Source organism: Eschrichtius robustus, chromosome 19 (assembly GCF_028021215.1).
Source record: "Eschrichtius robustus isolate mEscRob2 chromosome 19, mEscRob2.pri, whole genome shotgun sequence".
Classification (NCBI taxonomy): domain Eukaryota; kingdom Metazoa; phylum Chordata; class Mammalia; order Artiodactyla; family Eschrichtiidae; genus Eschrichtius; species Eschrichtius robustus.
The window spans coordinates 35,580,036-35,605,336 of NC_090842.1; positions in this window are offsets into that span (position 1 = coordinate 35,580,036).

Here is a 25,301-nt window from a genome sequence, read left to right on the forward strand (position 1 = left end):
ACTAGATATTATTACCTAGTCTCAAGCAGAGGCCTGCTCTGTGATTGTTACAAAGAGAGAGAAATACTGTTACAGAGGTGCCTAAGGTACCAAACTAAGCCTTTCTCCCCGCTGTCATCAGGAGTAAAATAAAGTTGAAAGGGAATAATTTTCTCTCTAGATAAATCAATGCAACTTAATGCCAGTTGATGCCACAGGGCACCTGAAACCACTTTGGGCACCATCAGTAGAACATGTCACAGCCTGGGAGATACTGAGGTTGGAGAGGAAAGTGCAGGGCAAGACCTTTCTCTGCTATCCGCTAGTTTTGTGACTTTAGATTGGTCACTTCTTTTGTCTGGGCCTCAGTTTTCCCACCTGTAAAATGCAAGGTTCGATTAGAATGTAGTTACTAGGCAATCTCTCTGGCCCTTCTGAGCCTCAGATTTTCTAACTCAATTCAGGGCGAGTGCTATTACTTACAGCAAAGTTCAGCACACGGTAATCGAGGATGTGCCCTAGAAGAGCAGTTCAAAAGGCCCATCGTTTCCACACAGGGCTCATTTCTGGGCTGAAATCAAGTTTCACAACTTTCTGGAAAGGCTTTGGCGAGGGCCATTCAGACCTGTGAAGAAGAGCTGGGGGCCGGGTAGGAGGAGGACTCAGCAAATAAAAGCCCATTCGATTCTAGAAAACCAGCCTTAGTGGGCAGCTGGAGTGGCTCACTTTGTTTGGTATATTTTGTAAGTGGTAGGATTATCTGCAATGATAAAATTCATACCTCCCAGCCTTCAAATAAAGATGCCCCCGGGAGGGTATTGATGGCATTATTGTTGTTGGAAAGAGAAAGCGAGAGCGGCCAGGGATCCATTGTGTGTGGAATAAAAGGGCTGGGAAACAGATCTATTTTCGTATTAGCTAACCGCAGACCACTGCGGCCCCAGGTCGATGCATTCTTGGGCCACAACAGCTCCCCTCCAGGAAGCCGGGATGTGCCTCCAGCCAACGAGCACAGGCCTGGACACCCTCGGGGCAAGGGTCTGATTTAGGGGCACAAAAGAAAGGCAGGCCCAGTGTGCTCCTGCAGCCGGCTCACGCCCCACGGCCATTCTCCACACACCTGGGCCCATGGGCCACTGTCCTCCCGCTCACGGCTTCTCCAGCTGCAGCGGCAGACGGCCCCCCACCACTCTTCTCTGCCCACGGGATTGTCTCTGGTCATTCCTGGGGACACAGCGAACTAAAGGACAACACCTGGATGTTGTCCTGCCCAAGGACAAGGATGGATCGGGAGCAACAAAGCCAACAACTTCATACCCTGGGACTAAGCATTAATTACTTACATTTTCTCGATTCTGCTTGAAATCCACAGGGTTCCTCCAGGAAGTGCCAGAACCAGAATCTGAGCCCCAGTTGACTGTCCCCAGTCTGGGCTCTCAACCACTGTGCAAGCCTCTGACCATGGAAGCAGCCACGGTGGGTGCCAAGAGCTTGCCTCTGGAAGGCCGGCAACCTTGGATTTGAGTCAGAGTTCTTCCACGTAGCCTATCCCCAAGCCTCAGTCTTCTCATCTGTAAAATAGGGATAGTGACATTAAGTACCTCACAGAGTGCAAAGAATAAACGAGGTAAAACCTGTTCTGCCCTCAGCACAGCGCATGGCATACAGGATGTGCTCAGTAGACCCTATCGATTATTATTGCTATGGATGATAACAGTGACTGCTTCGCCATCCTCTTTGCTGAACCCGGCCCTTGGCTGTTCCTGCGGGTGCCACCATGGAAATCCCACACTCTCCTCCAGCCTCACCTTGAGCGTTCTAGGAGGTCAGCACTGGGAATGACGGCAGAGTCCCTCTGGTCAGTGTGTGGACAAGGCTGGAAAAAGGCAGAGTCTTACCCAACCTCACAGAGTGAATGGGCAGAACCAGGAATCTCAGGGGACTGACATCAGCTCGGGGCTGGGCTCACCACGCCCACCCAGCTCTTTCTGCTGACCTGGGTTCCCACCTCACGCCGAGGCCCTGGGGGGTTCACATTCTTCTCTAAAACTGGCTCCCTGGAAGGATGGGGCCAGGCCGGGGAAGGGGTAGCCTGGCCTGTAACTCAGCCAAGTCAGCTGGCAGCTGCTCCCGGCACTTAAGCCATTAAATCTGCCACATCTGCTCTCCGCACCAACAGCCCTTTCCTTCAGAGGCTTGGCTGCTGCACTTGCATTAAATCTTGAATTTCAGCCCCATGCTGCCTACCCAATCGCCCCTCCCCAATCGCCCCTCCCCACCTGTGCCCTGTCCTCCCCCAACCCGTGAGCCACCCCTCCCCCCTAGTCCTGGCTACACCCAAACCAGAGACTTAGGCCATGTATTAAAATCACTAAAGACAATTGAAAGGTTCATCACCTGCATGGGCAACTGGGTGAGGCAGGGCCTACCCCTGGCTGAGGAAATGAATGCTCCCCCCACCCTTTCCCTTCCTTTAGAACAGCAGTCCTCAACCCTGGGGAGATCTTAACAAGTCCAATGGGCAGACCCCACCCCAAAAAATCAGAAGCCCTAAGTTCAGGGCCAGCCAGGCTTAGCAACTCTTTCCTGGTTATTCTAACTCCCAGCCATGGCTGAGAACCACAGGTGAAAGCTTGGTTTGGAGGGAAGAAAGTGAACGTTCTCGGTGAGACTTTGTCAGTCACACCCGAGGCTGCAGAGGCCTCCCAGCCGCCAGCCTCTTTGACGGCACAGCGATCCTGTGCCCAGGCTCTGGAGTCAGACCGCATGGGCTCAAGTCCTGTTTTGATCACTGACTAGACAGACATGTGACCTCTAGGTGAGGATTCAGCCATTTCCTCAACTGTACCATGGAGCAGAATGGCATTAACATCACAGTGTTACTGAAGGAATGAGGGGGTGATAATGTAAGAAGCAGCCAGAGCATCACTAGTCACACAGCAGGGCCCAGACGAAGGTGGTCCTCCCATCTCAGGGTACCTCCCCTGCACCAGGCCCATGGCGTCATTGGAATCAAACGATATGACGACATCTGAAGGAGCTGACCACGCTTCTGCCTCTGCTTCCTGTCTCCATGGGCACGTGATGTGTCTCTTGGTGAGCTCACTGGATACATGAAAGAGACAAATGCCAAGAATGGTTCTGAGTGTTGCTGCGGAAAACAAGAAGAGCTTCCATCTCTCAGTACTTGTTGGAGCAACACCTCAATGATGCCACTTATCATGTATTGGTGACTGTAGGGTTTTTTTAAATGCTCTAGATTTAAAAAAAAAAAAGCAATTAAAAATAAAAAATAAAGAAAAATTAAACATATGCTATGATGTGACTTGTATACAAGCCATCGTTTTTAAACTCCCTCATTATAAACACAGTGATGAACGGTGTGTCCCCCTGCTGCGAGGAGACTGCCTGAGGGACAGGGTGTTCATTTTTTGAGCACCACCGCCCCCCAGGAGCCGGCACTCAGTACCCTCAGTGGGAGGAATTTTGAGGCAGGCCTGCGAGGGCATCTTTTTTCCTGCTGCAATTCCTCTCTGGCCCTTCACAGAGGCATCAGAAGAGAACCCGGACAAGCTTACCTCAGAGTTTGGGTTTGAGCTTTAGGTCTTTAATTAATCATGGTGACTTTCAGACCCTCAGTTTTCTCATCCATGAAATGGGGATAGTGACATATTTCTCACTGGGCTATTTGGGGAGTTAAGTGAGATTACATAGGTATGAAAACACCTAATTCACTGCAGAAAATGGAATAGGCACAGCTTGAATGAGCTTGTTCTTTTCCTAAGTCCTTCACCCTGGGAAATGCAAGCCAACTCCTCCTGCCTCCATGGGGAAGCCCTGGATCTTTGGGAGCCTATTAGCTGAGCCAAGTGGAGAGTTAAACATCCAAACTGACAAAGGGCTGTGGAGCTATTCAGAACACCCCATTGCCCCAGCAGATGGTTCTGGGCCAGATGGTTCAGGAGGAGGGGTGGGGGGAGACAGGTGTTTGTTGTGGCAGCAGAGCACCGTGAGAGGAGGAGTTCACTGGTCCACCTCCCTGCCCTCCCTCGGATTTGTCCTGTGGGGGAGGGGCGCTGCCCAGCCCTGACAGAGGTGCAGACTGGGAAGGTTTCCAGGTACAGTGCTGGGAAAGTGGGTAATTAACCCCATGCCAGGACCTCCTCCAGCAAACTGGGAAGTAGGTGAGTGTGCCTTGGTGCTTTTCAGCTTCCCTGCTCCTTTTTTCTCACCTTCAACCAATGACCTTCTGCAAGGTTGGGGTCCACATTCCATCCCGGCAGCTCCTGCCTCTCTCTCCCCCAAGCCCCCTCAAAACTCACCCATCTCAGTTCATTTTCCCCAGGATTTTATTCCTGCCTGCTGATCAGTTGCAACCATCCATGCCAAGGATTTAGACCCTATTGTGTCTCCTCCCAGGACTCTCCAGGTGGTGACTTACCCTTGTAGAATTTTAGTGCCACCACAGATCAGGGAGGGCTTCTCAAATTGTTTGGGAGAGTCCCTGCTCCACCCATGTGAGAGGCCACTGCAGAGAGAGAGAGTGAGAGCCAAGTAACTTCTACTTGCTCGCTGTGCAACTTTCAGTGAGTCATTAACCTCTCTGGGCCTTGGCCCTGAGCATCCACAATTAAATGCAAATATGAGGAAGGGATAACAGAGCAGTGCAAAGATCTGATGGCACCAGCATGGAAATGAAGGAATGCATTTCAGGCACTTATCACAAAGCCTTTCACCCTTCTAGGGGTTAGTTGCATTTGGGGTCCAGAGGCCAACCAAGAGTTCCACTCATGTGGAGATTCAATATTTAAAGTACTATGGCTTAGGGGCTTGTATTAGTTTCCTGAGGCTGCTGTAACAAAAGACTACAGATCAGGTAGCTTAAATAGCATAAATGTATTTCCTTACAGTTCTAGAGGCTGGAAGTCCAAGATCAAGGTGTCAGCCATCTGCTTCCCTCTGAGGGCTGTGAGGAAGGATCTGCCCAGACCTCTCTGCTTGGCTCGTAGATGGCCATCTTCTCCCTGTGTCTTCACATTGTCTTCCTTCTATGTGTGTCTGTCTCTGTGTCCAACTTTCCCCCTTTTTTAAGGACACCGGTCATATTGGCTTAGGGGCCCATGTTACTCAGTACGACCTCATCTTAACTAATCACATCTGTAAAGATCCTATTGCCAATAAGGTACTTATAAGGTACCACATCCTGAGGTAACGGGGTTAGGCCTTCAACATATAACTTGGGAGGAGGGGGGCACAATTAAACCCATAACAGGGCTAAACATGGCTCTGCTATCATACAGGCCTGAATTCCAATGATATGGGACCTTACTTAGATGAGCCTTTCAATGAGCCTAAGCCTCAGTTTCTTCGTCTGTATAATGGGCTCTATCTGGGGAGGAAATTTTCAGGCAGAGCTGAGACAGTATCTGTAAAGCATTCAGCATGTGGGTTGGCACAAGATAAGTTTCAGAAGACATCAGTTGTTATTATGATTATTCCATATGCTGCCATATGGGGAATTGTCCATGCTACCGCCAAATCAGGGTACCTTAGTCCATGTAACTGGGGGATGAGCTACAAACCCTCAGCCATGTGGGTGTCTAACCAAATCTCCAGTAACCCAAGGCTTGCTATATTGAAAAGAGTAAAGATTTCATTGCAATTACAATTTCTTAGGTTAAAGAAGCAAAAGATTTGTAGGAGCAAAGGAGTATGGAGCAGAATTAATCATTCAGATAATAGCAATGGATGTTATTCTATGTTTTTAACAGAAGCAAGGTTTTTTTTCAAGCAGTCTCTTCTTTGAATCTTGGTTTCTTTTGTATTTGGAGGGTACAGGCAGCTCAGGATTGAAGTTCTAGTAACTTGGAACCATTCTCTGAGAATCCTCCTATTCCTCCAATTTCACGGTCATTTTCAAATATTTTGAGGGCCCAAAGGGAACAGATTCCTGCTTAAATGTGTCTCCAGTCCCCCAAACCTAAGGGTCTCCTGTCTGCAACAGAGAAGTACCGCATTAGCCATGTTTCTATCCAATTAGGAGTCTGAGCTGATAAAATATTTCCTACCAAGAATAGCAATTCAAGAGAAGGAGAGGGAGAGAGAGAGAGAAAGAGAGAGAGATTTTCTTCTTCAAAAGTATGGAAAAAGGCTTTTAATCAGAGAAGCAGATCTTTCTTTTTATTACTAAGGATAATATGATATAAAATTCTCCTCAAAACTGCACATAATGAAGGTAAAAGGAAGCATGGGAAAATTCTCTCCTGTTACTGTAAAATTCTGAAGAGAATGGGAGAGTTTTGTAATATTTTAGTTAGTCTGAATTAGTATCTACTTTTTCTCAAAAGAGGACATTGTCTTTTCTTTCAAAGAAATAGCCCTAGGCTGAATGATGGCCCCTCAAATATGTCCATAACCTAATCCCTGGAACTTTATGTGCTGTGACCGTTAATTTTATGTGTCAACTGGGTTGCTTGGTCAAACACTAGTCTAGACATTGCAGTGAAGATAATTTTTGATGTGATTAACAGTTCAATCAGCAGACTTTGAGTAAGTAGATTTTTGACCCTTCATAGTGTGGGTGGGTCTCATCCAGTCAGGTGCAAGCCTGAGGAAAAAGACTGAGGTCCCCAAAGAGGAAAGAATTCTACATCCAGACTGTCTTCAGACTCAAGACTGAATATCAGCTCTTTCCTGGGTCTCAAATATCACAGCCTACCAGGCAGAGTTTGGACTTGCCAGCCCCCAAAATCACGAGTCAGTTCCTCTATCTATCTATCTATCTATCTATCTATCTATCTATCTATCTATCTATCTATCTAATCATCTATCTATCTATCCAACTATCCATCTACATATCCTATTCATTCTGTTTCTCTGGAGAACTCTAAGACATATGGCAAAGAAGACTTTGCAGATGTGATTAAGTTAAAAATCTTGAGTTGGAGAGATTGTCCTGGATTATCTAAGTGGGCCTGATGTAATCACAATGACCCTTATAAAAGGGATGCAGGAGAAGTCAGAAGCAGAGGTGATGTAATGACAGGAGCAGAGATTGGAGTCATGTGCTTTGAGGATGGAAAAGGGGGCTACAGACCAAGGAATACAGGTGTCCATTAAATGGCAAGAAGACAGATTCTCCCCTCACAGCCTCATGGAGGAACCAGGCTTGCCAATACCCTGACTTTAAATCTTTTGACCCCTGTAATTCTGAGAGAATACATCTGTGTTGCTTTAAGCCACTAAGTTTGTGGTAATTGTTACTTCAGTAATACAGCATGATATAGTGACCAAGAGCTAGCAAAGAGAACTCGTTGGGTATGTGAAATTAGAAGTGCTTTTAGAGCCCTGTATTTTCAAATATTTACAATTATTACCATTAAGGGCTAATAGTCTTACTATTTAAACAGCTCTTACAAATAAATGAAAAGGCAGACATCTCACAGCAAACATTATTGACCAGAAATCCACCGAAGAAGAAATGGCAACATCACGTGAACACTGTTAAGTATTTTGGCCTTGCTGATAATCAGAGACATGTAAAACAAAACAATGAGATACTATTTTTTGCCAATTTACTCAACAAATGTCTTGAGCTATAATACTCACTGGGGATAAGGCGGGGGTGAGGCAATACTTTCAAACATGGCTGGTGGAAGTAAAAATGGTCCAATCTGCTAAAAAGCAAAATTCAACCGAGTAAATTTTAAAGATCTTATTGGCTTTATTCAGCGATTCATGAATCAGGCAGGGTCTAATCTAGCAGATAGAAAGGAGCTCTGAAGATCCACACGAGACAAGAGATTTTACAGACAGAAGGGAACAGAAACAGGGAAGTAGTCCTAGGCAAAAAAAAGTGAACTGGTTATGGCAAGGTTATTGCCTTAAAAGGGATAGCTGGCGTTTATCAGGTAGATTGTCTAATTAATGTTGATCAGGTGATTCCTGATTGACTGGTTTAAGATTCTGTTTCTGAGAGAGCCAAAACTGTAATTAACTTCGGTCTTGGTTTGGTGATGTGGGGTTTAGAGTAAGTGACTCCATTTTGGGCCTGTTGTCTTATTTTTATATTATTTTATTTTTTATTAATTTATTTTTAAGTATAGTTGATTTACAATGTTGTGTTAGTTTCTGATGTACACAACGTGATTCATATATATATATATATAAATATGTATATATTATATATATTCTTTTCTATTATGGTTTATTACAGGATATTGACTACAGTTTCCTGTGCTACACAGTAGGACCTTATTGTTTATCTGTTTTATGTGTAGTAGTTTGTATCTGCTAATCCCAAACTCCTAATTTATCCCTCCCCCACCCCTTACTCCCTTGGTAACCATAAGTTTGTTTTTTATGTCTGTGAGTCTATATCTGTTTTGTAATAAGTTCATTTGTATCCTATTTTAGATTCCACATGTAAGTGATATCATATGGTATTTGTCTTTCTCTCTCTGACTTACTTCACTTAGTATGATAATCTCTAGGTCCATCCATGTTGCTGCAAATGGCAATATTTCATTCTTTTTTATGGCTGGATATTATTCCATATGTACCACATCTTCTTTACCCATTCTTCTGTCGATGGACATTTAGGTTGCTTCCATGTCTTGGCTATTATAAATAGCGCCACTATGAACACTGGGGTGCATGTATCTTTTTGAATTCAAGTTTTCTCCAGATATATACCCAGAAGTAGGATTGCTGGATAATATGGCAACTCTATATTTAGTTTTTTAAGGGACCTCCATACTCTTCTCCATAGTGGCTGCACCAATTTACAGTCCCACAAACAGTGGAGAAGGGTTCCCTTTTCTCCACACCCTGTCCAGCATTTATTGTTTGTAGATTTTTTGATGATGGCCATTCTGACCGGTATGAGGTGATACCTCAGTGTAGTTTTGATTTGTATTGCTCTAACAATTAGTGATGTTGAGCATCTTTTCATGTACTGTTGTCTTGTTTTTAACAGATCAACTTGGGAATTATTTTCTTAACATATATCATGAGCCTTGACTATTTATATTCTTTCACTTACATCTTCACTTTAGAAACCTAGCCTACAGAAATAGGGATATGAGTGAAGGTGAATGTACAAGTGTTCCAGCACTATATATGATACAATGAAAACAATTGACAAATGCCCATCAATATAACAGGGGTTAAGGAAATCACAGTAAATATTATGCGCCCACTAAATACAATGCTTTAAAATCTCTGTCCTGTAGTGATATCAGCAAAAATAATGGAGTAAGTGATTCCAAAAGTCCACCACTCTACGAAAATAAAGAACTGGCAAAAAATGGTCAAAATCAACTTCTGACAAGTGAACTAAAAACCAAAACCTTACAGAAACCAGCTTAATCAAGAAAGGTTAATCAAGAGAAGTAGTTGAATCTCCATAAGAAAGGTGAGCTCCATCATGTTTTACCTGACCCTGGTCCATTTCCTGCTCTCCAATACAGTGGTAATCTTGAAAATAACAGCCCATATTCCCAATAACAGTCCAGAGGAGCAGAATGAACCTCAAGAATGATAACAGTTATAGTAGGACCTTGTTGTATATCCATTCTATATTTAATAGTTTGCATCTGCTAATCACAAGCTTGCATTCCTTACCTCCCCCAGCCCCCAACAAGGTCCTACTGTACAGCACAGGGAACTATATTCAGTATCCTCTGATAAAGCATAGTGGAAAAGAATATGAAAAAGAATATATATATGCATAACTAAATCACTTTGCTGTACAGCAGAAATTAACACAACACTGTAAATCAACTATACCTCATTAAAATTAAAAAAAAAAAAAAAAAAGAATTGTAACAATTAGTTCTGACCAGTCTGGTGGTTCCCTGGAAGGCCAGCGTAAAAGGCTTGACTTTACCTTGCCTAACTCAGTATTCTGCTAGTACTAAAGCAGCTACATGGCGGCATTTCTCAAAAGCACTTACAGGCAAATGTTTTAGCTGCCGCTGCCTGAGGCATTGAATAACATTTGTGGCAAACAATAGACCAACCTTAAAGCTTGAGAGGAAAGGCTGGGGAGTGAGATGTTTTGGGGAACAAAGTTTTTGAAAAGCTCCAACCTGTTCCTGGGAATCCAGAAAGCCATGTACATGGCTGTACACATGCTCAGGAAAGAACTAAGAATTAAGAAAGCCCTAAACTCTCACCTCTGGCTGACCTTGAGATTTTATGCACACAAGAAGTGAAGGTTACAACAGAGCTTTGAACTGCCTCCATGATTGCTGAAGGCACGCCCCAACACACTCACAGACCATCTTTAAAGACTGGGAAAATTTTCGGTTCTAAGCATTTAAGAAAATCTCTGCCTAATCATTCATAATCTGACCACTAAGTGGTACTGAGACTTCAGTGTCCACATGTGATGAAGAATAAAGACTCTATAAAATTATTTAAGAAAAGTCACTAAACAAACAACAGCTACAACAAGCAGCAACAGCAAAGCCATGGAAGTTGGGAGCATCTGACTTCCAGAATTGCCAAGTTATAATATTCAAAATGTCCAGCTATCAACCAAAAATTGTAAGGCTTGCAAAGAAACAAGAAAGTATGGTGCATTCAGAAAAATAAAGGTAATCAAAGAAATTGTCCCTGATAAAGCCCAGACACTGAACTCATTCCAATCAAAAGACAGAAACTGGCAATATACATTTTAAGGAAGTTATTCAACTACAAGCTGTCTACAAGAGAATTACTTTAGATTCAAAGACAAAAATAGATTGAAAGTAAAAGAATGGAAAAGTATATACCAGTTTCAAAATGTGTGCATATAACAAATCATCACATTGTACACATTAAATATCTTATCATTTTATTCGTCAATTATACTTCAGTAAAGCTGGAAAAAGAAAAGATATTCCATACAAACAGAAACCAAAAGACAGCTGGGTGGCTATACTATCAGACTTTAAGACAAAAAGTGTTACAAGGGACAAAGAAGGACATTATATAATGATAAAAGGGTTAATACAATAAGATAGAATAATTATAAATGTATATATATGTCCTTAACAGCAGAGACCCAAAATACATGAAAGGAAAAATGCAGAATTGAGGGGAGAAATAGACAGTTCAATTTTAATAGTCAGAGACAGCAATACTCCGCTTTCAACAATGGATATAACAAGTAGACAGAGATCAGCAAGAAACTACAAGACTTGAACAACACTGTAAACTAACTAGACCTAATAGGCACCTATAGAATGCTCTACCCAACAACAGCAGAATACGCATTCTTCTCACATGCATATCAAACATTCTCCATAGACCAAATGTTAGACCACAGAATGAGTCTCAATAAATTTAAAAAGATTGAAATCATACAAAATGTCTTCTCTGATCACAGTAAAATGAAGCTAAAAATCAAAACATAAGGTAAACTGGAAAATTCACAAATATGTAGAAATTAAGCAACACATTTCTAGACAACCAATGGGTCAAAGTTACAAGGGAAATTAAAAAATACTTTGAGATGGACAAACATGAAAACACAACATGCCAAAACATGTTGCATATGGGATGCAAGAAAAGCAGTTCCAGAGGGAAATTTATAACTGTAAATGTGTACATTCAAAAAGAAAATATCTTAAACTTCAACCTTAAGAAATGAGAAAAATAAGAGCAAATTAAGACCAAAAGAAATAAAAAAGATGGAAATAATAAAGATTAGGGCAGTGGTTAAAGAAATAGAGTATAGAAAAACAACAGAGAAAATCAATAAAGTGAAAAGTTGAATTTTTGAAAAGATCAACACAATAGACAAAAAACTTTAGCTAGATTGACCAAGAAAAAAAAAAAGAGAGAAAATTCAAATGACTAAAATCAGGAATGAAAATGAGAACATTACTTATTGGCTTTACAGGATCAAAAAAGGATTATAAGAGAATACTATGCAACAATTGTATGCCAATGAATTAGATGACTTAGCTGAAATGAACAAATTCCTAGAAACATACAAATTATCAAAACTGATTCAACAAGAAATAGAACATCTGCATATATCTAAAACAAGTAAAGAAATTGACTAAGTAATAAAAACCTTCCAACAAAGAAAAGCCCAGGACCAAATATTTAAAGAAAAATCAACACCAATCCTTCTCAACTTCTTTCAAAAAATAGAAGAGAAAGGAACACTGTCTAACTTATTCTATGAGACCAGCATTACCTTGATATCAAAGCCAGACAAAGACATCACAAGAAAACGGCAAACCAATACGCCTTATGAACATAGATGCAAAAAGCCTCAACAAAATATTAGCAAACTTAACCCAGCAGCATATTAAATGGATTATTCACCATGACTAAGTTGGATTTATACTAGAAATGCAAAGATGGTTCAACATAAGAAAATCAACCAAGGCAGTATGCCACATTAATAAAATGAAGGAAAAAAATCCCACATGATCATCTCAATTTATGCAGAAAAAGCATTTGACAAAATCCAACACTCTTTCATGATAAAAACATTCAACAGGACTTCCCTGGTGGCGCAGTGGTTAAGAATCCGCCTGCCAATGCAGGGGACACGGGTTCAATCCCTGGTCCGGGGAGATCCCACATGCCATGGAGCAACTAAGCCCATGCGCCACAACTACTGAGCCTGCGCTCTAGAGCCTGCAAGCCACAACTACTGAAGCCCGCATGCCTAGAGCCCTTGGTCTGCAACAAGAGAAGCCACGGCAATGAGAAGTCCGTGCACCGCAAGGAAGAGTAGCTCCCGCTCACAGCAACTAGAGAAAGCCCGTGCTCAGCAACGAAGACCCAACGCAGCCAAAAATAAATAAATAAATAAACAAATTTATTTTTTAAAAAAAGTTTTTAGTGTCCTCAAGGAGCTCTAGTTCCACATTTTTATCCAGTGCATGGAACTCCATGTTACGGATGTGTTACGTGTGTTTGATCATTCTCCTGTTGGATAAAGTGTTGATCATTTCTGATTTTTTGCTCTACAAACATTCTTCGTTGTACCTCTTTCGGTACCTGGAAAAGGATCTCCCAGGCGAGCTATCTAGAGAAGGCAATCCTAGGTCACGGGTTACTTACCCTTAAAAACTGTAATGGATTTTACCACACTGTCCTCCAGAAAGATGTCCCAACTGGTTCTCCCACCTACAAGGTATGAAATAACCTACCTCACCATCACTGACATTATCAGTATTATTTTTGCCACATATTCCTTTATAATTAGAGAAGAATCAGGCATCTCCAATGTCTTTTCCTTTAGCTTGGGCATCGGTGGCCACAGAGGACACCACAGGACCGAGGCACTTAAGTTTTAACCCTGATGCTCACTGATTTCTCACATCCCCCACTTTGTCATCCTCTTCTGCAAGTAAGGATAATTAGAGTTGTCCATAGGAAAACTATGTAGTTATTTGCAGTTTGCAAGATACTTCTGATCTACAAATCACCCTGGGAGCCTCAAGGCAATCAAGTAAACTAGTAGCGAGGTGAACAGGCTGGGTCCAGATGCTGATTTTGCCCCTTAAGACTAACTGGGTAACCGTGGGCCCCTTGCTCAGCCTCTGAGTCTCCATGTCCTCATAGGTGGTAAAGCAGGCAGAGCAGCACTGCCCATGCCATGGCTGGTGTGTTGGAGAACTGAGCTGGCATGCCTGGCATACAGTATGCCTCCATGGAAGTCAGTTGTGCTATGATTATATTAGCAGTACCTGAATATGCAGCTTGTTTTAGTATGAGTTAACACTTTTGTTTTTCTTCCTGCTGCAGCAGAAAAATAAAATGAGGCTTATCTTCACTCCCAGGTAGATCATGCCTAATTTGCCCTCCATAGAAAGAGGAATATGCCCCTTGATGGGCCACCAAATTGTAATGTGAATGAACCAGATGAGAGAAGAAGTGTCTTTGAAACCAGCAGGCGAGGAAAGGCAGGGTCTCCCGTCACGTCACGGTCTCAGCAAAAACATGTATGCATTCCAGCCTCGGGAACATAGCAACAGAGCACCGGCGTGGAGGGACAACAAGGGCTGAGATGGTGGGCTTCTCCAGAGGAATCCTTTAGTGCTTGAGATTTAAAGGGCCAGTGATACCTTGAGGCATCGTAAGACCCCAGTACTTTTGCACACCCAGGGATGGGGGGAAAGGAGATGCATGTTTGCCACTCTAGCCAGGCAATTGAAAGAAAGGCACAATTATGTCAATTTCTTTTTCGGTTTTGCTTTTGTTTAGTCCTCATTTATCACAATGCTTTTTCACTTATGAATTTCTACCAATTCACTTATGAATTTAAGACTGTCATTGTCAAGTTATTATTATAAATTTTCAAAATTCTATCAATTCTCTGCAAAGACATTCTGATAGAGTGAATTCTGATGTATTCCAAACATGGTTCACAGGCCATCCACAGTAGATGAAATGTTTCTTGGAGGCCCACAAATATTTCTTAGCAGTTATTAATTGTAATGTGCATATATATACATATTGTTTACACTGGTTTTCTGCTTATGAGAGTGATATGAAGATTCCTTTGTAAATAAACTTATAAGTAGAATGAATCAATTAAAGGTAAAAATATTAAGTGAACAATAGGACAAGTAGCTCTAGGATGTGGCAAAAATCATGCAATGATTAAGGTTTGGGAAATCTCATTGCAGGCAAGAGCAATCCACCATGCTTATTGATAAATAAGTGAGTGTCAAAACTTGTTCTCAATCTTCTTTTGGGCCATGGAGGAATAGAATAGCAAACCAAACAATTCTCATTTAAAATACCCTCCACTTTGCAGCCATCTCCTGATAGAGTTTTTTTCTCCTTGCCATGTGGCAGCAAAGTCCTCTCTCACATTCCGCACCATCCAAGCACCTGTCTCCTCCAAGTGAATTTCTTATGGAGAAGAGCGTGATACCTTAAGGAATGTGCTTACCCATCTCAGCTCCAAAAATCAGTCCCTTAGAGCAGCCCCTGCTTCCTGATCTGAACGTTGGCTGAGAGCTTTCAACTCATTCCCTTTTATTCCATTTTATAAAAATTTATCAGAAGATCTCACTAGGAAAATTAAAATAATTTACCTAGCATGTGCAAATTGGCACCATTTCAGATATGGAAGAATGTAACTTCTGGAAAATATCTGATTGTTACACATTATGGTTTTGATTAGAAATGTTAATTAAACACATATGCTAACCTGAAGCTGTCAGTGGAAAAAAATGATATTTGTAAAGGATAAGTGATGCAGTGTGTTGTCGTGTGATTTGGCACAGAAGTAAATATCCTGGCCAAAAGCTCATGTTTGGTGGCAAACATGTCAGGCTGAAGTTTGCATATGTGAGTTCTAGTGCCATCTCTGCTCCGACTGTCTAGCTCTAGGCAAGTAAGTCTTGTCTCCAATCCGTGCCTCAGTTTCTTCATTTGTAAAACAGTAGAGCCACGGATCTCCTTCATGTGATGGTTGAGAGGTTTCAAATGAGAAAGCTTCCATTGTTTTTGCAAAGTCTAGGATATTCTCTGGATGCCTTGTCCCAGGCCGCCCTGGCTCCTGGGACTCAGCTCACAGGTCGCAGAAACGGATGAAGGGCTTGCATTCTCCAGCTCCAAATGGAAAGGCAAATAACTCACAGCAGGGCTGAGAATTCCAAATATTAAGAGGCTTCTTGTGTTTGTTGCTCCTCTCCAGTGCTTGGCAAATATCAGGAACCCAGGGGGGAATTAACATTAAAAAAAATAATCCTGGCGTGCTCTGGTGTAATTAAGCAGTAAAATTAATGTCCTCGCATTGAAATCAGCTGACAGGGAACACAGGCCACAAATTCAGTGACAGAAAAAGTGCCAAAGTTCATTTGTTCCTTCCGAGGTTTATCCGTATTTCATGTTTTATGTCATTCTGCTTGTGTCAGAAAAACAGAAAAATGTGTGTATGTGTCTCTCTCGCCCTACCAGTCTATAATTTCCTGGAGGGAAGGTGTCGTGTCATGTTCATCTCTGCTTCCCTCTGGGTACCTACCGCAATCCTGACATCTGATTTATCTTCCCCAAACTCAGGGAGGCCAAGTGTCTCCCAACACCTTACTCTGGGAAGTCTTCGCCATGAACTGAATTTGCATACTTCTCTCTGTTGATAGAAATGAATCTTATGGTTTTTCTAATTCTGAATGAAATAAATGTTCAATTTATTAATAACCTGCTGAAGTAGTCCCTGGCAATGGGAGCTTTCAGAGTGGTACATGGGGCCCACTGGGCATTCACTCATTTGATCATTCATTAAACAATTATTTACAGAGAATCTTTCATGTGCCAGGTAATGTACTGGATGCAGGGGATGCAGTGATAAATAACGGTGTCAGGGTCCCAGCTCTCATGAAGCTTATGTTCTAGAGAATACAGAGAGAAAACAAAGAAGACTCATGGTGATACCTATGATAAAGGACTCCAGAGACAGGCACAGATTACCTGGGGAAGGCCTGTCTAAGGAAGAGATCTGAATGAAGTGAGAAAGGGAACCACGGAAAGATCCAGGGGAGAACACTTCCAGTTAAAGGAAACAGTGTGCCCCATATCAGGGGATGAGGACCAGCTTAACATGGACGAAGAACAGAGAAAGACCAAGTCTGCTAGAACACAAATAGGGGAAGAGTGGCAGAAGATACGTTCAGAGAGACAGGTGGTATCACATCATAGGGCCATATGGACCACGGTACAGAGTATGGAGTCTGGATTGTATCCTAAAAGGAATGGCTGTAGGGAGTGATGCAATGTGATTTGCCTCTTCAGAAGATCTCTGGCTGCTGTGTGGTGAGGGGGACTTAAGGTTGCAGACAGAATTAAGGTTGCTCATCAGCTGACTTTTAAGATTATTCTGGATTATGCAGGTGGGCCCAATATAATCACAAGGGTCCTTGTAAGTGGAAGAGGGAGGCAGACAGGGAGATGTGACTATGGAAGATCAGAGTCATTCAGTGTGAGAAGGACTTGACCCGCCATTGCTGGCTTTGGAGATGGAGGAAGGGGCCTCAAGTCAAGGATCGTGGGAGGCCTGCAGAAGCTGAAAAAGACAAGGAAACAGATTCACCCCTAGCATCTCCAGAAGGAATGCGGCCCTGCAGACATCTTGGGTTTTGTCCGATAAGAAACCATGTCGGACTCATAACCCACAGAACTATAATATAATAAATTTGTGTTGTTTCAAGTCACTCAGTTTGTGGTCTTTGTTATAGCAGCAATAGGAAACTGATAACCCTGAACTTAATCATCGTTTTATGCCTCCGTGCACGTAGGTAGTAGAAACTTACACTCAGTCAATGTGATACTTCCCTTTTCCCCTGGATTGTTGCTAAGTTCTAGGGGCAGGGTTTATGGGTACCAAGAGATTGGGGTGGGGTCTCTAGTCCTTGGTTGTCATTTATCTGTGCTGATGTCCTTTAAAGAAGTGTATCATGTTGACTGATTCTCAGTTGTCAAAACACACAGGTTGAACCTGTGACATCCCTCACTACAGACCTTAGAGCCCCTCCCAGCCTGGCTCCTGCTGTCAGCTGCGTGCCCCTCTCAAGGCGGGGGAAGTCAGGGGAGGGAGTCAGAATGTCTGCTATCCAACCTTACTCTGAAACCCCCAGAACTGCTGAGAAGTTGCCTCATGCCCTTCTTGCCTAGACAGGCCTACAGTTTTCAACTCGGCTCCCCTTCTCCAGGCTGGGTCCTGAGAACTCTGAATGAGAGGCCCCATCCGAGAAGGAAGGCTGAGTCCCCTCTGGTCTCAGATCTCCTGGGGTGGGAGATTTTGTCGTAGGAAGACACCAGCTTCTATCCCCTTTTATTCCTGTCCAATTCTCTCTCTCGGATTAGAGAATTTTTACATCCTCTGAGGCAGCAAATCCTGCCTGAAACTACCAGATATTCTCCTAAATCTTTGTTTTAAGCCTGAACCTTAGCTATGAATCTGATTCCTTTGTGCTCTGATTCTGATGAGACACCCCTCTCTTTTTAAATGCTTTTTATTCTTAAAATTAAAAAAAAATTTTTTTGGCTGCACCGCGTGGCATGTGGGATAGTTCCCTGACCAGGGATCAAACCCGCGCCCCCTGCAGTGGAAGCGTGGAGCCCTAACCACTGGACTGCCAGGGAAGTCCCGAGACACCCCTCTCTTGAAGACTGGAGGGTCCATGGTTTCCTGCCGCAGCGGGGAAGGTCATGAGATAACTGGAAATATTGGTGGGAGCGAGAACACCTTGATGAATACTTCTGGATATTTTCCCTCTATACCAGTAGTGGTGTCTGCCAGTCACTATTGCCTTCAAGAGGAAACCGGCCTGACCACCATGCCTGTGTCTGGGGTGGTCTCATTTATCAGGGGGCCAGGGAGATATGGGGTGGCCAAGCTTGAGAAAAAAACTGACACAGTTGTCAGCTGGACCAGACTCTCCCGGTCTGGAATGTGCATCAGGAAATAGTGAGTTGCCCAGCAGGCTGCTAGCGTGTGGAAGGACCAGAGGACCCACAGAGAGAAGCAGGGATACCGAAGCTCAGAGGCGTACTAGTAGTGAAAACCAAGGGAAACGAGCCACAGCTCCTGTTGTGGAAGACCCCAGACCTCAGGTCCCTGAAGCTTGCTGGACCACGGGGCTGACAAGAGCCATGCCTGAATGCCAAGAGCTTGCTGTCCTCCTCGGGCTCAGGGGGCCATATAATAGTCCCATTCTTTGAAGCAGCCAAATGAGGCTCTGACACATCACTTCATTCCCTTGATTCCAAAGACCATGTTATGGCTGAGTTGTGTCCCCTCAAAATTCATATATTGAAGTCTCAACCCCCAGTAATTCAGCATGTGACCTTATTTGGACATACGGTCATTAAAGAGGTAATTAAAGTTAAATGAGGTCTTTGGGTCGGGCCTTAACCCAAAATGACTGGTGTCTTTATAAGAAGAGGAGATTTGGACACAGACATACCCAGAGGGAAGCCATGTGAGGACACAGGGAGAAGGCAGCCGTCTGCAAGCCAAGGAGAGAGGCCTCAGAGGAAACCAACCTTGCTGATACCTCAACTCCCAGCCACCAGAACTGTGAGAAAGTAAATTTCTCTTGTTCAAATCCCCCACTCTGTGGTGCTTTGTTACGGCAGCCCTAGCAAACTAATATGTGCCTTAAGACCCTTCATCCTGTGGTCCTGTGGTCAAGAGAGAGTGGCTCGGCAGGGCAGCATGAACCTGCCTTCTTGCCAGCTCCTGGGGGCCACTTTGTCAAACATGTGCCTCCCTCCTCCCGGAGGAAAACCAGTGCTCCATTTCTCAGCCTACCTACTCTTCCTTACGCTTCACTTTCCTGCCTGGATTTTTGAACCCAAAATGCTTGATATCGTTCACTTGAAAGACAGGTCAAGTCTTTTTTGGCGAGAAAATGCATCTCCAAACCCCATCCAGGGGGGTTGCTTCTCTCACACTCTGGCTTCGAATTCAAATCCTCTCGGCCACCAATCTTGTGCCGTGGTTCCTCCAAATTTTTCTGCCATAACAAGTTCTTCCTATTGCCTCCAGAGCAGAGTTCCAGAAGTTTCACACCTTCATTACTGGCTGTTCACAAGATCATGTTAGGTGATATGCAAAGAAAGATTTTCTACGTTGACAGTTATGCATTTATTTGAATGTACAGTAGAAAAAATAAAGCCCACACATCAAACCTGTGATTTCACAGATATTATTGCTCATGCTGAGGCTAACATAGGTGCTTGAATGTACTAAGTAAATACTGACAAAGGGATATGGCAAAAATCAGGATGGGGGCATGAGAATGGCTGAAGCTTTGAGGACCAGGATTGTCACGGCCAAGTGTGTAGGGCGGGGTGGTGCGGAAAGTCTTCAAGTCTGCCAGGCCTCCATCATTCGCTCCCTGTAATTGACCCAGGAAAAGCCGACCTCTGCTGTCTGTGTCACAGGCTACAGCACACGTGGAAAGCTGTCAACGAACTCTTAGGGGAAGCCACAAAGGTCCTCAAGAATTCACGCCGCTGTGGGACCTTTTGCTTCCAAATCGGTAGGATGTTTCAGAGGCTGGAAGGGGCTTCACTTTTCCCAAACTCCCTGGCATCGTCCAGGGTGAGCAGCCTCAGCTGTGAAATGAATTTGCTTCCCCCTGTTTGTGCTTTAGACACATGCAAGCCCTGTCCGTGAGCCCAGCCACGCAGCAGCAGCCTGCAGCGAACACAACTGTCGCAGACAACCGGCAGAACCCACCCTGCTGAGAAGCTGAAGGCGGCGTCCCGAGGAGGGCATGGGGGAGAGGCGGCAGGAGACACGGGGCGCATCTCCTGTCAGTCTGCTGGGCACGGACATCCGGGCAAGCGTGGAGGCCTGTGTCCTCAAGCACGGGGTGACACAGCAGCAGCCAGGTAGGACACGGCTCCGTCTCCTTGTGCAGCCGAAAGATCACTTAGCTGCAAATGGTGATGACTCCGTCATTTGACTGAGTTTTAGCTTGTTAGTTCTAAGGAGCCTTTAAAAAATTGAGTATTATGGGAAAGCACGCAACCGTGTGGGCCCTTTCTGATGTAACTGTGCATCTCCGGCTATATTCATCCAATGGCATTTAAGGCTCATTAAATTTTGAATCCCATGTCACCTGCCTTGGGCTCAAAATAGTTCTCCATGTGCCTTTTGTCTCCCAACTCCATTTTAATGGAAATTGTTTCCATTCACCTCTCTGTTCCCTTCTTCCTGCTAGCAACACCGATCTTTAATAATCTCCAAAGCAGAATCATCCACTCTGTGAACCTGTCATTTGGAGAATACGCTGGACCTTGACGGATGTAAACCGCTAATGGTAACAGTGTGAAGATCAGGATTGGAGCGCTCCTCCCCTTCTCCTTCCTGCTCTGGCTATGCGTAAGGATGCCACAGCACCACCTGCTCACCCTTGATGTTGCCGCTGGCTGGCAGCCTCATCAGACCCTGGACCATGTCTTGTGTCTTAACCCAGGAAAGTTCCAGGGTCTAACACACGAAAAGCACACACCCTACCTAAGGGCGGCAGCCATTGGTCATAATAAATAAACCTTATATAGTACTTAATAAGTGCAAAGCACTATTTCTCGTGCTTATAACTGGATGATATGAGGATTAGCCCCTTTTTGGTAGATGAAGCGACTAAAGCACAGAGAAGTTAAGTAAATCACCCAAAGTCACACAGCAATTAAGCTGTGCGGCTTGGATTTGAGCCAGGCCATCTGAAGCCGGAAGCCATACTTCTATCTGCCCTGTTATACCCACTACCACACCCCTCCAACGGTTGACTTTCCCATAGTAATATCAGACAGGCATTGCCAGGTCTTCAGATTTTTTTCAGAGAAACCCAAAATCTGAACTTTTACATAAAATATCCCAATGTTTAAAAATCGGCAAGTAAAACCATTTTTTTTGAACATTGCGACGGACAAACAAAATGTCTATGTACAGGAACTGGTTTGTATGCCACCTGTGTGAGAACACCCGTTTAAACTAACTGTTTAAAGAGAGCTAAGCGGCCATCAAATTCAAACCCTTCTGCGAAAACAAGAAACTTCCCTTCTTTGGAGCTGGTCCGAGAGCCCTAAGGGCAGGCGGAATTCAGTGCTGGGACCCAGGCTGGATAACCCGAAAGTCACTGTGCTTCACGGAGCAGGCAGCTCCTTGAATCGTGACAGCGACGTTGCTCTAAAGAAGGGTTCAAGGAGGCTGGCTTTGCGATTGGTTGACACCTGCACTGCATTAAATCAAAGCAGCCTGTGTAGCAACTGGCACAAGAAATGTCAGCTCTCATTAGCCTGTGGATAAATCTGCCTCCACGAGAAGCAGGATGAGAGAATGACAAGGAAAATGCCAGGAAGCGGGAACATATGCTGTTCACACAAAGAGAACCTCTGACTGGGTGTCTTCCTTCACAGCCCAGGCACATGGAGCAGGAAGGCTTTGTTTTGCCTCCGTCCCCTCCCCACCTCCCCATAACAGGAGCCTGGGAAATGTGTTTTCTCATCCATGGTAGGAGGCTCTGCTAAGTGTTTGCTGACACAGCTGAACAGTCGTAAAATGTCATAAAGAGTAAATGACTTGATAATGCAAAACAGTAATTAGGATGTGGTACATGTTTATGTTATTTACATATTTTAACACCCTGGTATTAACGAGTCTTCCCTGATAGTACATAAATGCCTTTGTGCAACGCATCCCGGCTGCCACAAACAGGCATCCCTATAAGCGAGTGCCCCTTCCTCTTCTCTCTCCTCTCCCTCTACCTGCACTCCTGGGAGCCCACCTCGCAGGAAGTGGGCAGTGGATCACCCTCTACAGGACACACGGGCGTGGACGCCATTGGAGGAAACTCACGAGAGAAGGAAGTTCTGCCCTTGGTGAGAAATCCCACGGCCATCTGTCTAAAGGGTCTGGAGGCAGTAGGTGAGCTGATAAATGAGTAACAACGGCTCTCAAAATAAAAACAAAAAACTACAATCCCTGATTTGTAGCATTTGCCAGTTTCCATGGAGTAACCACTCCCACCATGGCCAATTTCAAGCTTCCAACATAGAACACAGAGTTGGGAAGAGATGCACTCTGTCGGCTCTCAGAGCCAAGCTGTTTCTAACACGCCATCAGTCGGAGGCCATGGGCCACTATCTAATTGGCCTCAGCCACTGCCTTAACCCCTCTCTGCGCACAGAGAATTATGAGAGGGCTGTAGCTACAGTACTTTGCTCCATTCCACATGTTTTCCAAGATGCCAGGACCCAGATCTTTTATTGTGCCAAGGAACTTGAGTTGGGAAGCCGGAAGCCGGCAGTAAATCACACTGCTCTTGCTGCACAAAAGGGGAAACAGCAGCCCAGAGTGGGGAAGAATTTCTACAAGGGCACACAGCAATCTGGCATCAGCATCGGGAGCTGGAGCTCAGGTTTTCTTATTGTCAGCCCAATGGTCTTTGCACTGTGACCCTTTCCTGTGTGTCCTGATTCCTGTGTAGTGGACACAGCTTTCTTCTGTGGCTCCAGCTCTCTTCCTCTCCAGCCCCTATGTGTTAGTGTGTGCGTGCATGTTGGAAGACCGGCCTGGCAGGCTTACAGAGCCCTGCATGGTGATGACGGTTGCCAGGTAACAGGAAGGCATCATGGCGGGGAGCCTTCCTCGGCAGATACCGGTAAATGGGTGCAGCAGGGAATAGAGCCTCCCTGGAGGAGGAGAACTTGGCAATGTCTGGTGTGAGGGTCCTGATTTAGAAATGGGTTATACCCAAGGAGGGGTGGCCGGGGAGACGTTACGGCTCAATCCGACCTTGAAGAGGGGCTGATCTCTGCCCTCGTGTACTCAGTAGGGAAACTGAGACCCAGAGCTAGGAAAGGACTTGCCCAAGGTTATACCATTAGTTGGTATCAGAACCAGGACTACTGAAAATGGATGAGGTAGGATCTGGGGCTCCCACTGAACCTCAGTGAATCCGAAAGAAGTCTCAGAAGGCAAAAGCCGCCCCAACACCAAGCCAGGAGTTTTAACAATAACCTCAGTGGCTGCATGTCCAGGATGTGGTCCAAGGAGCTGTCCCTGCCAACGATGGACCCTTCCCTTTCCTTCCCATCCTGGTCCCCGGGGGAGGGGAGAGAGCCAGGAGGCAATAAAAAAGACTAGAAGGAATGATGCTGATGTCATGGGGGGCCGTGAAGTTCTGAGGGGTCACTCGGCTGAACAGATGGCGGGCAGATATTGGTTTTAACTCACACATGGCTGAGTAAATAATGTTTACTTTTTTCTTGCCAGCCTGGGGAGCCGAGCAGACCGCACTGGGCGGAGGTGCCTCCACCTCCCGCCCGCGTCATCTGCTCTGCCCGGGGTTTTCATTTCCTACCCTGTTTGTGCTTTAGGGCATGGCTGGCTGGTCAGGAAGCCGTGCTCTTGGAGGCAGGAGTGTGTGTACGGAAAGAGAGAGGGAGGGGGCGGAATGGGGTGGGGAGGCAGCCTGGCACTTGATTCCAACATGTGCCTGGGTAGGACCTGTCAGGCAAGATCACAGTCAAGGGCATCACAGGCAAATTGCCTGGGGAGACCGGGGGTTGGTCGTGTTTTAATTCTTGTAACAGAGGACCTCACAAGACCAAGGGATGTGCTTGGTCTGCCTGCCAGTAAGATGGTCTCTCCATCCATCGATCAAAGAGCCAGGTCTCGTGAAACTTCCAGGGGGGGACGCCTGGGTTCTGACCCTGACTCAGCCGCTCACTGGTTTGAGGCATTTCCCTTAATTCCTCTGAGCCCTGGTTTCCCCAGGTGTCCAGTGAGGATGTTGGCTACCCTCAAGGGCAGAAGGGTTTGAATGAATGAAGTGTGCATGAATGGAAGAGGAAGAATGGGGACTTGGGTGGTGGATTAGCCCATGAGTCCCTAGTGCAGCAGAAATGAATTCACTCCATCAGTTTTGAGCAGCTCCTCAATTAAGCCTCGAGACACAGAAACGAGGGAGGCACGGCCCCCATGCCCAAGGAACTCATCTCTGAATGGGGAGACAGACGAGAGAACAAAATTACAAGAGTGGTGGTTATGAATGGGCTCTGGGGTCAGACGGCCTGAGCTCACATTCCTGTTTGTTGCCTAAAAGCTGTCAACCCTGGGCTGGTAACCTCTGTGCCTCAGCTCCCTCATCTCTAAAATGGGCATCGTAAGAGTAGCTACCTCACTGGATGTGTGAGGTCAAAAAAGAAGATGCAAGCAAAGCCAGTAACATGGTGCCTGGACCTGTGGCAAAGGCTTACAAAGGTCAGCTGTTGTTACGAGCAAGTGCTGTGCCAGTGACAACCCAGGATGCCAGGACCACCAGGAGAGAGGCTCACCCCAGCCCGGAGGAGCTGGTCAGGGGGTGCTTCTGAAAGTAGGGACTCAGATGCATCTTGAAGGACATGTTAAGGATCATCCAGGAAAAAGCAAATTCATTCAACAAATACAGTGGAGCAAGGACTTTGGCAAGGGTGGAGAGCAAGACAGACAGGGTCCATGCTTTCTTGCAGCTCGTTCTCGACCTGGGGTCAGCAAACTTGTTCTATGAAGGGTCAGGTAGTAAGTATTTTGGGCTTGGTGGTCCATACAGTTTCTATCACAACCATTTAACTCTGCTGTTTTGGTGTGAAAACAGCCTAGAGGTGGGATAGGGAGGGTGGGAGGGAGAGGCAAGAGGGAGGAGATATGAAGATATATGTATATGTATAGCTGATTCACTTTGTTATAAAGCAGAAACTAACACACCATTGTACAGCAATTATACTCCAATAAAGATGATAAAGAAAAAAAAAAAATAAACAGCCACAGGCAATACAGGAATAAACAGGCATGCTATGCTCCC